The sequence below is a fragment of the Perca fluviatilis genome, chromosome 19 (assembly GCF_010015445.1).
Source record: "Perca fluviatilis chromosome 19, GENO_Pfluv_1.0, whole genome shotgun sequence".
Lineage (NCBI taxonomy): Eukaryota > Metazoa > Chordata > Actinopteri > Perciformes > Percidae > Perca > Perca fluviatilis.
The window spans coordinates 2,031,692-2,045,979 of NC_053130.1; the positions used below are offsets into that span (position 1 = coordinate 2,031,692).

The 14,288-nt window shown below is 40.2% G+C and overlaps 1 protein-coding gene, 1 non-coding gene and 1 pseudogene across 7 annotated transcripts in view; 2 read left to right on the top strand and 1 right to left on the bottom strand.

The window, feature by feature from the left end:
* Nucleotides 1-14,288, top strand: part of LOC120547899 (PDZ and LIM domain protein 7-like) — a 105,728-nt gene that overhangs the window by 25,548 nt on the left and 65,892 nt on the right. The window lies entirely within an intron of this gene.
* Nucleotides 3,530-6,144, bottom strand: LOC120547902 (annotated as a pseudogene).
* trnat-ugu lies at nt 14,055-14,128 on the top strand. Its single transcript has one exon. It is a non-coding gene; the product is annotated as a tRNA-Thr (tRNA).

The window sequence follows — 14,288 nt, forward strand, 5'->3', positions numbered from 1 at the left end:
AGCAGCTAAACACATTTTAGACACATAAAGACATCTATACCAGTTTAAGTAGACGCTACAGTATATTTATAATATTTCCGGTGCTTTACGTTGCTGTCAGACAGCCCTCGACACAAGGAACTTAAGCCGTTATCTCTCTTCAAAGCCATTAGACTCCTTTGATAAAAAAGTCATTTAACCTCCCAGAACACAGAGCTGCTGCTCTACCGCTGCCTCCATCAGATAGTTAGATTAGATTCAACTTTTATTGTCATTGTGCAGAGCTACAAGTACAATGACAACGAAATGCAGTTTGTGTCCAACCAGAAGTGCAATGTGATATTCAAATATAGACAGGTGGTGCATAGACAGACAAGAAATATAATGCAGTGTAGACAGTAGTGTACAGTTGGTTAACAGAAGGTGGTTTAGAGTAATTATAATTATAGTTGCCTTATAAGAGCAGAATAAATATAGCTATGTCATATGACATGTGTACAGATATGCGCAATGTAGCAGCAGTAACATTATAATAGTAGTCATCAGATAGTTAGTGTGTGTTATTGTGCCACTTTGGGGTTTTAAAGGGTTAGGAACTAACTAACTGATTGACTAACTGAGGAGCAGCTTTAGCCTCTACGGCTAATTTCCAGCAGTAGTCCCCGGCCAGCTGACAACAGGCATCCTAAAATACAGTTTAAAATATATTACATTACATCTATAACGACAGCATGCCTAAACAAAAAGGATTAAGACATTCAAACAAGTTACACAGTGAAATAAATGATCAGTTCACTACTTTCATTGAATTTGGGTGTTTTATTAAATTTTTTGGCATTTGAAGAAAGAAATTGACAAAAGAACTTCGGAAAAAGAGACCAAGACATCGGGACAAAAAGGACCGAAATGTCGGAGAAAGCTTCAAAACGTGGTGAAACGCGTAAAAAAAATGCAGGAAAAAAAAACTTTGTGAAAAGTGTCTAGCGGTTTTAATTTTAATATTCTGACCCAGAAAAACTAAAAGTTGCATCTTGCATGGTCAACGGGAAGACAACATAAGGGTTAATAAAATGTTGGGTTTTATTCAGACTTGAGTCAGAATAAAACCCAACATTCGGGCATGGTGATGGAGAGAACGGGAACAGGCGCAGTTAATTTAACCTCTTTTTTCTGTTCTTAATGTTGGAAGAAAATGACAAAAGACAAAGTGAACTCTGGAGGACTGACCGGTTTATTGAGATGCAGGATGTGACTAGTTTAGCTTTGAGACTTTTACAGGATACATTGGAAGGTTTCTGAGCACATTACACCACTCACACATTATTTATTCATGTCTTTGTTTCTACTCGGTTGGACACTTTTAAACAGGAAAACAACAAAATCCTAAAATGCACATTAGCTTAGCAAGAGAGAAAATCAATCAACTGTTTAATGTACAAAATGTCAAGAAAATTGTCCATCACATGTCACAGAGCCCAAGATGACGTCTTTAACTGTCTTGTTCGACCAACAGTCTAAAACCCCCAAAATATTCAGTTTATAATAATATGAAACAGAGAAAAAGCAGGAAATCATCACAATCATCACAGCATTATTACTTTAAAAACGACCAAAACTATCAATGGATTATCAGAATAGTTGTGTGACGATCGGTTATTAAAGTAAACTAATACAAAAATAAGTGAAAAAAATATTTTAGTAAACTGAAACTCAATAAAAACTAAAACCTTCAAGAAAAAAGTAAAACTTAAAGCTACATTGTGTAAGAATTTCTCCCATCTAACGGTGAAATTGTATATGACAATCAACTAACTATTACTTTCTAGCCCCTCCTATTCCGATTAGGTTTAACTCCTACGGTGGCCAAACCCAAAATTAGCTCTGACTATCTCCTGCAGCTGTTCTAGCCACTCCAATATTAACTTTGGTCTTGTTGCCTTGCCTTTCAACTCGCCGTAATGTATTCTGAATGATTCTGAATGTCAGATTCTACGCTACGAGAATATTTTGATTAGTTGGTGGAAGTAATTACACGTAAATGAGCACATATTTGTGAAAGAACAAAGTTTTTTTGCTAAGAATCAACTCAAAAAATTACACAATGTAGGTTTAAGTGAAACTATATCGCCTGGTTAAAAACTTATATATAAATGAATGCATGTTTAAAAAACAAACAATATTTAAATCCCACGATTGAAAATCAAATGCCTACCCATCGAATGAATATTGAATATTCGGATCCAGCCCTACACCAAGGTTTAAAGTAGTTGAAAGTCTCTTATTTTGAAGGCCAAATAACAGCTGTTTGTTTATTCCCTGATGCTGATAGAAAAGTATGATAAAAGAAAAGATATTTGGCAGTTTTAATCTCTGTGTAATTGTTTTTAAAGCCTAATATTTACAATAAGTGTCTCTAAATAAAATCCAGTTCCTGTTGGAGTTTTCTTGAGGCTTAAATGCCCGTTCTGAGCTGGCTGTGACCTCTGACCCTTCTTATGTTCTGCAGGTTTTCTGTGTGTCACAAGGTTTGATCTGAGTCTCTGATCCACCAGAGTGAAGGGAAATATGTTTCAGGGTTTAAAAGAACATCAATATTTTGTTTTTTTTAAGTAGGGGAGTGCAAAGAAGTGATTCAAATCGCGATTCAAGCCCTACCGATTCAAAATCGATTCATTTTTTTAATTTATTTTTTTATTCTATGTCTACTGCAATCACGTTAGATATATATATATATATATATATATATATATATATATATATATATATATATATATATCTTTATTGATCCCCCAAGGGGAAATTCAAGGTCCCAGTAGCTTACAGACATCACACACAATATACACAAGCATCATAACAGGATGTTAAAATAACAAATAACAAACCATGAAAAATATGGACAATAAAAGATACTAAATAAACTAAATAAAAAATCCACATGAATGTACTAAGAGATGATATAAGATTATATATATATATATATGAGGATGATATCATACAGAGTGTTTTTGAACCAGGATGGTGAGCAGCGTGAGAGAGCGAGGCTGCCTGGCGGCTCCGTGTGTATGTGTATTCTTCTTCCACACATATTACTGAGGCTCCTGTTTGTGAAATGAATAAATTGTTGAATTGCCAATATGTCTTGTTTCTTCAAACTTCAATTATCCAATCCACCAAACACCAAACTAGTCAATGGCAGAATAACCTGTTTGGCATTGGCAGAGAAGATTTGGCAAATCTTTCATTGCCGCAATCCATATACTCAGCTGCTGCTCATCCCACAAATGCATGTTCCTTACAAATGGGCCACCATTTGAAAGGGAACTAAACAGGCTTTCCAACAGTATAACATTTATTGCTAAAAAGCTTTGTTAGCACAGAGAAATAATCTACCAAACACAAATTTCCTTACTTTTTGTTTTAAGTTTATATATATAAAAAAAAAAAAAAAAAAAAAAAATATATATAATTATAAAAAAAAAAAAAAAATTTTATAGATACACTGGGAAAAGTAACTACATTTATATACTGTGAATCGTTTTTTAATTGAAAATCAATTTTGAATCAAATCGTGACATTTTCTGAATTGTGTTGTTTACTATTATTATTATCACCCCCTTCAAACTAAAGACTATCAGACCTGTTGTTTTGTCACACAGACCTTCAGTGGTAATATCTTCAGTGGGACTTCATCCTCAGTTTTAACGTATGGAAACATCCTCTCAGTGAAAGTGTGTGTGAAGGTGTGTATGTGTGTGTTAGTATCAGGATCAGAGAACGACAGTTTTCCTCTGTTCCAGTCCAGAGTCACTCTGATCCTCTGGAGCTGCTTCTTAAACGGGAGATCAGTGTCTGGAGCTGGTGGAGACCACGCTGAGTATTTACCTCTAGAGAACCGTATTGTCCAAAATCCAGACCGATTGTCTCCCTTCCTTGGGGCAGACTCTGCTAACACACCCAGCATCCAGTCTGTAATGTCTCCAACCTCAACATCCCAGCTGTGAGTCCCTGAGTTAAAGCCCTCAGAGCCCAGGACAGAGAGGTAATCATCAAGCCTCTCTGGATTATCAGGAAACTGCTGTTTCTCTCCTAATCTCACACTGGTCAGATCTTCAGACAGGATGACTAATGGACCAGCAGTGTTTGGGTCCAGAACCAGAGGAGTGTAGGAGACCATGTCCTTCATCTTGTTCCAGATGTTGAAGCTCAGGTTGCCCAGGTGTTTGGCCTCGTCTATCAGAGCTCCTGAGAGCAGCTGTGGTTCATCCAGCAGGGGGAACTGCTGGACTCTTTCCACTGCAGCCTTGTAGTTGATCAGGAATGAGACGTCTTCAGCTCTCAGCTGCTCCTCTGTGGCTCTGACTGTGTCTGAAAGAGCTGCTATCTCTCTGCTCAGAGCCTCCATCTTCTCCTTCATCCTCTGACTCTTCTGCTCCTCTTCCTCCCTCAGTGCAGCCATCCTGGCCTCTTCTTCCTCTTCTAGAAACTGGTGAAGCTTCTTAAACTGATCCTTAATCTGCGTCTCTGTGCTTCGGGCCTGGACCTTCAGGTGTTCTGCTGTTTGATCAAACTTCACTTTAACTTGTTCAAAAAGCACAACTTCTTTCTTCTTTAAGTAAGGGCTCCAGAGTTTCCTGGAGTTCCTTCTTGTGTTGTTGTGCAGCTTCATCGATGGGTCTGAATCTGTGGTTGGTGTGTTTTTCTGAATCTCTGCAGAAGACACACACTGGCTGCTGATGGTCCAGACAGAAGAGTTTGAGTTTCTCAGAGTGCAGACTGCAGAGAGCCTCTGAAGCTCTCTGATCTCTCTGCTGTAAGAAACTCTCACACAGCTTCTTTAACTCCAGGTTACGAGGTGGATGTGACTTTGAAGATCTTCTTTTACAAACTGGACACTCCTGTGTCTGTTTCTCTGTCCACCAGCTCTTCAGACAGTCTTTACAGAAGCTGTGGCTACATGACAGAACAACAGGATCTCTAAAGACTTCATGACAGACCGAACAGCAGAAATCCTTCTCTGACATAGAAGCCATTATGTCTCTGAGAGCAGCTGAAAACAGCAGAAACAGCAGACGTTAAAACAGGAAGTCAGTTATGTTTACCTCCCTTGCATACAGGACAAGTTTGCCTTCAGGGCTGTCTGTCTTAAGGTTTTTTTTGTTGTTTTAAGAGATTTCTGGCAGAAAGCCCAGAAAGTAAACGGCTCCCGTGTGCCCCTCCCTGCTGCAGAAAGTTGCCTCAGTTACTTTAACTTTGAGTGTTTTTTTCAGTCTGCAGCAGATTACAGTTAAAGTATTTGACTTCTTCAGTACTTTACAGCTCCTTCCTGTAACTGTCTTCCCTCAGTTAAAGTCACAGCTTTGTAATAAAAGGTAAATCTTATTCTGTCTGTCAACAGGAACTACCTTGTTTACCTGTTTTTTTCCTGTTGAGTTGTCAGTGAGAAGAGACGCACAGAAAGGAGCTCTAAGTATCCCATTCCAATTACAGTTTTTGCCCATTGCTTACACACAAAAAAAATGCTTAGACCAAAGCCTCAAAACCTAAACTTCTTGTAGCATACCTTAAACACAGTGTAACCATATCTTAAACACATTGTCAGCTTTGCACTTTGTTTGCAGTTCTTTAATACATACGTTTTCTTACATTAGACACTTTGTTCAAAAACAAAATCTTCTCTTGTCATCGGTAAAAACACTCTGTTCAAAATGCAAAACTCATCCGGCAATTGTAGGCACTTACATACAGACCTGAAAACACTTGCACAGAAAACCAGAACACCAATCGGTCTGAGCCTTAGCACTACAAATAGGCCTCAGGTAAACCATTTTGAGAACTTTGCAGCAAGACTGAATTGTTTTATATAAAGCCCATCAGTGTGTTGCTGGTGATATGAAAGAGTAATTCAAATGGTGCTTGTGTGTATGATTTTGTTGCAAGAATTTCATTTTTAGAAAGGAGTGTTTTCATTGCAGTGTTTCATTTTGTCATAGATGTGAGTTGTTAATCTCCAAGTGCTATGTCTGATTGGCTTTTGTGTAGCGTTTTGACATAATGAGCCAAATTCTGCAAAAAGTGTGTAAGCAATAGGCAAAAACTGTATTGCAGCTTTGTAATAAAAGGTCAATCTTACCGTCTGTCTGTAGGTGCGTCTCTTCTAACTGACAACTCAACAGGATCTAACTTGTTTCCTGGTTTGTCTCAGATGACGTAATGTAAGGTGTGGAGCTTTGTCAGGCAGCTGATGAGTTTGATCTTAAAGGGACAGTTCAGATGTTGTAAAGTGTGGTTGACTGAGCTACTTCTCCGTAGTCAGAAGCTAAGCAATGTCCTGCTGTGGACGGGGCAGCAGCTAAACACATTTTAGACCCCTGAAGACATCTATACCAGTTTAAGTAGACGCTATATGTAGAATATTTTCAGTGCTTTACGTTGCCGTCAGACAGCCCTTTACGATGGGGAACTGAAGCCGTTATCTCTCTCTCGTCATTTAACCTCCCAGAACACAGAGTTGCTGCTCTGCTACTGCCTCCATCAGATAGTTAGTGTGTGTTATTGTGCCACTTTGGGGTTTTAAAGGGTTAGGAACTAACTAACTGATTGACTAACTGAGGAGCAGCTTCAGCCTCTACGGCTAATTTCCAGCTGTAGTCCCCCGGCCAGCTGACAATGGGCATCCTAAAATACAATTTAAAAATAAATGACATTACATCTAAAATCAGGGCTGTGGATTTTTTGTAGGGCAAGTGGAAGAGAAATTTACTTGCCCCACTGGACAAGTTAAAACTCAAATAAAACAAAATAAAATGCCATGTTACTTCACGTTATGTGCCACTCATTACGTTATTACTCATTATGTTACCGATTTGAAACAAATACATTTTTCCCCCGCAATCCGGGGCAGCGTACCGCTAACGTTAGACCCCGCAGCAGCTGGTCAGCGGGCCGCTAACATTGGACCCCGCAGCAGCTGGTCAGCGGGCCGCTAACATTGGACCCCGCAGCAGCTGGTCAGCGGGCCGCTAACGTTAGACCCCGCAGCAGCTGGTCAGCGGGCCGCTAACATTGGACCCCGCAGCAGCTGGTCAGCGGGCCGCTAACATTGGACCCCGCAGCAGCTGGTCAGCGGGCCGCTAACGTTAGACCCCGCAGCAGCTGGTCAGCGGGCCGCTAACATTGGACCCCGCAGCAGCTGGTCAGCGGGCCGCTAACGTTAGACCCCGCAGCAGCTGGTCAGCGGGCCGCTAACATTGGACCCCGCAGCAGCTGGTCAGCGTACCGCTAACATTGGACCCCGCAGCAGCTGGTCAGCAGACCACTAACGCTGGATGGACCGCTAGCTAGCTCGCTGTTCAGCTCATTCTCTGTAAGCGATGCAGCATAAAAGCACGGTGGAACCAGCAAGCCAACCAGCCGGTGTTAGTTAGCTAACATTAGCTTGCTAACTCCGCCTTAACATTACCCCGTAGCCACATCGTTCACAGAAAACAGGCCAAATAAAGCTGTCACTCGTGGCGATAGCAGTGTGCGTTATGTGGATGAAGCATGAAGTTAATCTGACTCATTTAGCGGCCGGCTCTCTGCCTCGTAGCGTTATTACTCCACTGCTCGTTTGTCCGACAGTTATTGTAAAACCTCAGCTCTGTGACTTGCCGGATTAAATATCAGTTTATAATCATAGACTGTATATTTGATTTGATTTGATTTATTGGGATCTCCATTAGCTGGGGCCTTAGCCACAGCTATTTATTAATATAATAATATATAATAATATTAACAGTCTATGCTAATAATCAACTGTAAAGTAGCTACACCTTTTAAAGGATCCCTTGGTGAATCAGCCTCTGCTGCGTAGAAAGTGAAATTATAGAAGAAAAAACACCAACATTTAATGGCAAAATCCATTGTTATGTCTACAAAATTATTTTGGATATAGTATAAGTTCAAGTCACCACTACCTCTGGTGATACACTGCACACCGGCGTGAAACGTATTACTTTGTGTTGTGGAGTCTGGAGATCCTTTCTTGTCGAAGGGGAAATCTATTCTTGGGACACGTTTGTTTCTACTGTTTCAACTGAATTTTAGTAATGTTGATAGTGTTTGTATGCTTTCAATGGTTTGTTCGAATTATGCATTAGCAAAACACACAATTTTTTTTATAAAATGATAAATCTTTACCCAGACAAGTGACTTTTGTGCATGGACAAGTGAAACGTGCCTCAAAAAAGTTAATGTCGAGCCCTGTATAATGACATCAGGCCTAAGCAAAAAGGATTAAGACATACAAACAAGTGGCACACTAACAAGTAAGCACAGATGATGGCAAAGGCATTAAAGCAGTCCATGCAGTAAAGACAATACAAAAGAGACAAGAGAGAGGAGAAGAGTCTCAGGGGACACATTGAAAGCACATACGAGACATCATGGAGGCGGCAGGGGTGGAGCGCCATCAGCAATGATAACAATGATAACAATTTAGGGGTTCAAACTTACAAAAGAACATAACTAGTGTATCCCGTTTTCCCTTTATCATATTTCTCGGGAAACAGGAAATAGTTTGGATGTGGATTCACAGGATTAAACCCTAGTACGCAGTGCACAAGATCTGATTTTCTTTATTCATTTATTCATTCATTGCCCTTTTGGCACGAAAGTAAGTCTCAAAGATGTTTATTTTGTTGATTTAAACATCCAGAAATACTCCATCCTCCTCAGTCTAGCTGTGTGTGTGTGTGTGTGTGTGTGTGTGTGTGTGTGTGTGGGCTTGTTTAACTACTGCATATTCGTGGGGTCCACAAATCGGGAGTCCAGTATACTTGTGGGGTCCCAACAGCTTTGTGGGAACAAAATGCTGGACCCCACAAGTTTAAAGGGCTGTTTGAGGGTTAAGACTTGGTTTTAGGATTAGGGATATAATTAGGTTATGGTTAGGGTGAAGGTAAGGGTTAAGGTTAGGCATTTAGTTGTGATGGTTAGGGTGAGGGTAAGGGTTAAGGTTAGGCATTTAGTGGTGATGGTTAAGGTGAGGGTAAGGGGCTAGGGAATGCATTATGTCAATGACTGGTCCCCACAAAGATAGTGCCACAAACCTGTGTGTGTGTGTGTGTGTGTGTGTGTGTGTGTGTGTGTGTGTGTGTGTGTGTGTGTGTGTGTGTGTGTGTGTGTGTGCTTTGTTTTGTGTGTGTGTGTGTGTGTGTGTGTGTGTGTGTGTGTGTGTGTGTGTGTGTGTGTGCATGCGTGCAACAGAAAAGCCTGTTAGACACAATAATCTGCTTTCATAGAAATATGTTAATCCCTAATGACAGAAATAAACACACAGAGACACACACACATACATACACACACACACACACACACACATGCACACACATACACACAATGACACAAAACTCTGAGCTTTGTTGGAGAAAACATGTCTGTGTGCGGTGCCGTGTGGTGATAATCTGACGTGCTCGCTGAATGGGATTTACGCTGAGTTTTCTGACACTGACAGCTGTCACTGCGCTCGCCGGAGAGTTTCAGGATGAGCGAGAGGACGGTGGACGCTTCCCAGCATGCCTCTGGGCTGCCTCCTCTGGGTTCATTGTTGAAGTGAATCTGTGGGATTAACAGGCAGATGAGGATGAATCTGTCCTATCTGCTCCATCAGCGGTAGATTCACAGTATGAACGGGCTGATGAGGATGCAGAACAATATTTAGGCGGTAGATATTTTGTTGATTTCCCTTCGGATAACTCACTGAACACACACGCTGTAGTTTATAACTGACTCAGTCCCACACACACACCGTCCTGCTGCCACAAATACACACTACAGCACCAAATGTAGATCCATTCGCCGCTGAAAATAGTCCCCTTCTTGATTCAACCTTTCTCTCCTTTTGTGCCTGGGTTTTCAAATGATTCCCTTTCAGTGTGAGTACAGTACTTGTCTTCTCTGCCACACACACACACACAAACACCCACACACACGCACATCTACAAACACACACACACACACACACACCTACAAACACACACACACACAAACACACACACACACACACACACACACATCTACAAACACACACACAAACAAACAAACAAACACACACACACACACACACACACACACACACACACACACACACACACACACATCTACAAACACGCACACGCACACACATCTACAAACACACACACACACACCTGCAAACCCACACACACACACACACACAGACATCTACAAACACACACACACCTACAAACACACACACACACACACCTACAAACACACACACACACACACACATCTACAAACACACACACACACCTGCAAACCCCACACACACACACACATCTAACACACACACACACATACAAACCCACACACACACACACAGACATCTACAAACACACACACACCTACAAACACACACACACACACACACTTACAAACACACATGCACACACATCTACAAACACACACACACACACACACCTGCAAACCCACACACACACAGATACCTACAAACACACACACACCTACAAACACACACACACACACACACACACACACACCTACAAACACACACACACACACACACACACCTACAAACACACAAACACACACACTTACAAACACACACACCTACAAACACACACACACACACACACAACCTACAAACACACACACACACACACACAAACACACACACACACACCTACAAACACACACACACATGCACACACATCTACAAACACACACACACCTGCAAACCCACACACACACACACACACACACACACACACACACACACACACACACACACACACACACACACACACACACACATCTACAAACACACACACACACCTACAAACACGCACACATGCACACACATCTACAAACACACACACACACCTGCAAACCCACACACACACACACACACAGACATCTACAAACACACACACACACACACTAGGGATTAACATATTTGTATGAAAGCAGATTTATGTGTCTTAACAGGCTTTTCTGTTGCGCACACACACACACACACACACACACACCTACAAACACACAGACACACACACCTTCAAACACACCTACAAACACAAACACACACACACCTACAAACACACCTACAAACACAAACACACACACACACCTACAAACACACACACACACACACACACACACTCACACCAATCTGCTCCATCAGCGGTAGATTGACATTTGTGAGTACAGTACTTGTCTTCTCTGCTCTCGGCGTGCAGTAGAGCGTCTCTCTGAGCTGCTTAAATAAAGTTTTACAGTCCTTGTGAAAGCCGAGCTCTCGTGAACTCGACTCCGGCTGTAACACATGGCGCTGACTCAGCGCTCAGTAAACTCCTGATCCCTCTGCATCCTGTTGCACGTCAGGGGCTCCCAAACAGTTTAACGTCAGGGAAAACCAGATCCACGTTAGACGCTCAGAGGTCTTTGATGCAGACTAATCTGGATTTTTGCCGATAGCTCTTGGTAGATTACATCATCACGCTGCCTCAAAATGTCAAAATGACAAGAAAGAGACTGAAAATGACAAGAAAGAGACACTAAATGACGACAAGGAGACTCTAAATGACAACAAAGAGACTCTAAATGACAACAAAGAGACACAAAATGACAACAAAGAGACACTAAATGACAACAAAGAGACACTAAATGACAACAAAGAGACACTAAATGACAACAAAGAGACTCTAAATGACAACAAAGAGACTCTAAATGACAACAAAGAGACTCTAAATGACAACAAAGAGACACAAAATGACAACAAAGAGACACTAAATGACAACAAAGAGACACTAAATGACAACAAAGAGACTCTAAATGACAACAAAGACACTCTAAATGACAACAAAGAGACACAAAATGACAACAAAGAGACACAAAATGACAACAAAGAGACACTAAATGACAACAAAGAGACTCTAAATGACAACAAAGAGACACTAAATGACAACAAAGACTCTAAATGACAACAAAGAGACACAAAATGACAACAAAGACACTCTAAATGACAACAAAGAGACTCTAAATGACAACAAAGAGACTCTAAATGACAACAAAGAGACACTAAATGACAACAAGGAGACTCTAAATGACAACAAAGAGACTCTAAATGACAACAAAGAGACTCTAAATGACAACAAAGAGACACTAAATGACAACAAAGAGACACTAAATGACAACAAAGAGACACTAAATGACAACAAAGACTCTAAATGACAACAAAGAGACACAAAATGACAACAAAGACACTAAATGACAACAAAGAGACTCTAAATGACAACAAAGAGACTCTAAATGACAACAAAGAGACACTAAATGACAACAAAGACTCTAAATGACAACAAAGAGACACAAAATGACAACAAAGACACTCTAAATGACAACAAAGAGACACTAAATGACAACAAAGAGACTCTAAATGACAACAAAGACTCTAAATGACAACAAAGAGACACAAAATGACAACAAAGACACTCTAAATGACAACAAAGAGACACTAAATGACAACAAAGAGACACTAAATGACAACAAAGAGACTCTAAATGACAACAAAGAGACACTAAATGACAACAAAGACTCTAAATGACAACAAAGAGACACAAAATGACAACAAAGAGACACAAAATGACAACAAAGACACTCTAAATGACAACAAAGAGACTCTAAATGACAACAAAGAGACTCTAAATGACAACAAAGAGACACTAAATGACAACAAAGACTCTAAATGACAACAAAGAGACACAAAATGACAACAAAGACACTCTAAATGACAACAAAGAGACACTAAATGACAACAAAGAGACTCTAAAATGACAACAAAGACTCTAAATGACAACAAAGAGACACAAAATGACAACAAAGACACTCTAAATGACAACAAAGAGACACTAAATGACAACAAAGAGACTCTAAATGACAACAAAGACTCTAAATGACAACAAAGAGACTCTAAATGACAACAAAGACTCTAAATGACAACAAAGAGACTCTAAATGACAACAAAGACACAAAATGACAACAAAGAGACACAAAATGACAACAAAGAGACTCTAAATGACAACAAAGAGACTCTAAATGACAACAAAGATTCTAAATGACAACAAAGAGACACTAAATGACAACAAAGAGACTCTAAATGACAACAAAGACACTCTAAATGACAACAAAGACTCTAAATGACAACAAAGAGACTGTAAATGACAACAAAGACTCAAAATGACAACAAAGAGACACAAAATGACAACAAAGAGAGGGGGAAGCTGGACGCTTTTGATTTGCATAAAGTAGCCTGGTTTCTACTGCATGCAAATGAGGATCCCCCTCTTTTTCCCTTCTTCCACCCCTCCCATCCTGTCTTTTTCTTTTCTTCACAAAACCTGTTTTTCTAGAGGTGGGAAACATCCTTTTTTTTTGTTGGAAAAAAAATTTTAATTTGAATTTAGAGTTTAGAGATATTGTGTGTTTTAAAGAGCACTGCTTTTTTTTTTTTTTTTTTTTCTTTTTTTTTTCGTGGTTTTTTTTTTTTGTTTTTTTTTTTGTTTTTTGATTTTTTTTTTTTTAGACTGTTTTTTTTTGTATAAAAAAGGCTCCTCGATTTGAACCCAGGATCTCCTGTTTACAAGACAGGCGCTTTAACCAACTAAGCCACAGCACCTCTTGACTTCATCAAAATATATTCAGCACAACGAGCCGATGAGGTGGACACATGAAGCTCCAGGTAGAGACACATACGTTATACCTGGGTTGGACATAAGCACATGCACACTCTCTCTCACACCCATGCAAGTTGTGTAACCATTATCAAAAGTAACAGAGAGCGCCTTCAACTTCTCATCATGCTGCAGTTATATTTGGGTTTATTTAGGAGAGAGACGTCACCATTGGGACAGTTTTTTCTAGGGGCACTGCTGAGATTTGAACCCACAACCTCCTGTTTAACCAACTAAGACACAGCACCTGCTCTAGTCATTGCAGACGCTGTCTAAAGGTTTCAATAGTTTTTTTTTTTCTGATATTGTAAATTAGGGAAGATGAGAAGAGGTGCTGTGGCTTAGTTGGTTAAAGCCCCTGTCTTGTAAACAGGAGATCCTGGGTTCAAATCCCAGCAGTACCTTCGTGAACAACTGAAACCTAATTTATCACTTTGGTTTTGCGTGATGCTTCATGACAAACTGTCTACAGCTGATTGGTTCAACAACAACTGATGTCACTATATGACTACAGACCTGTGTTTGGTCAGCTCGGGTTGTTTTAAACGTGCTGTAGAAATACAT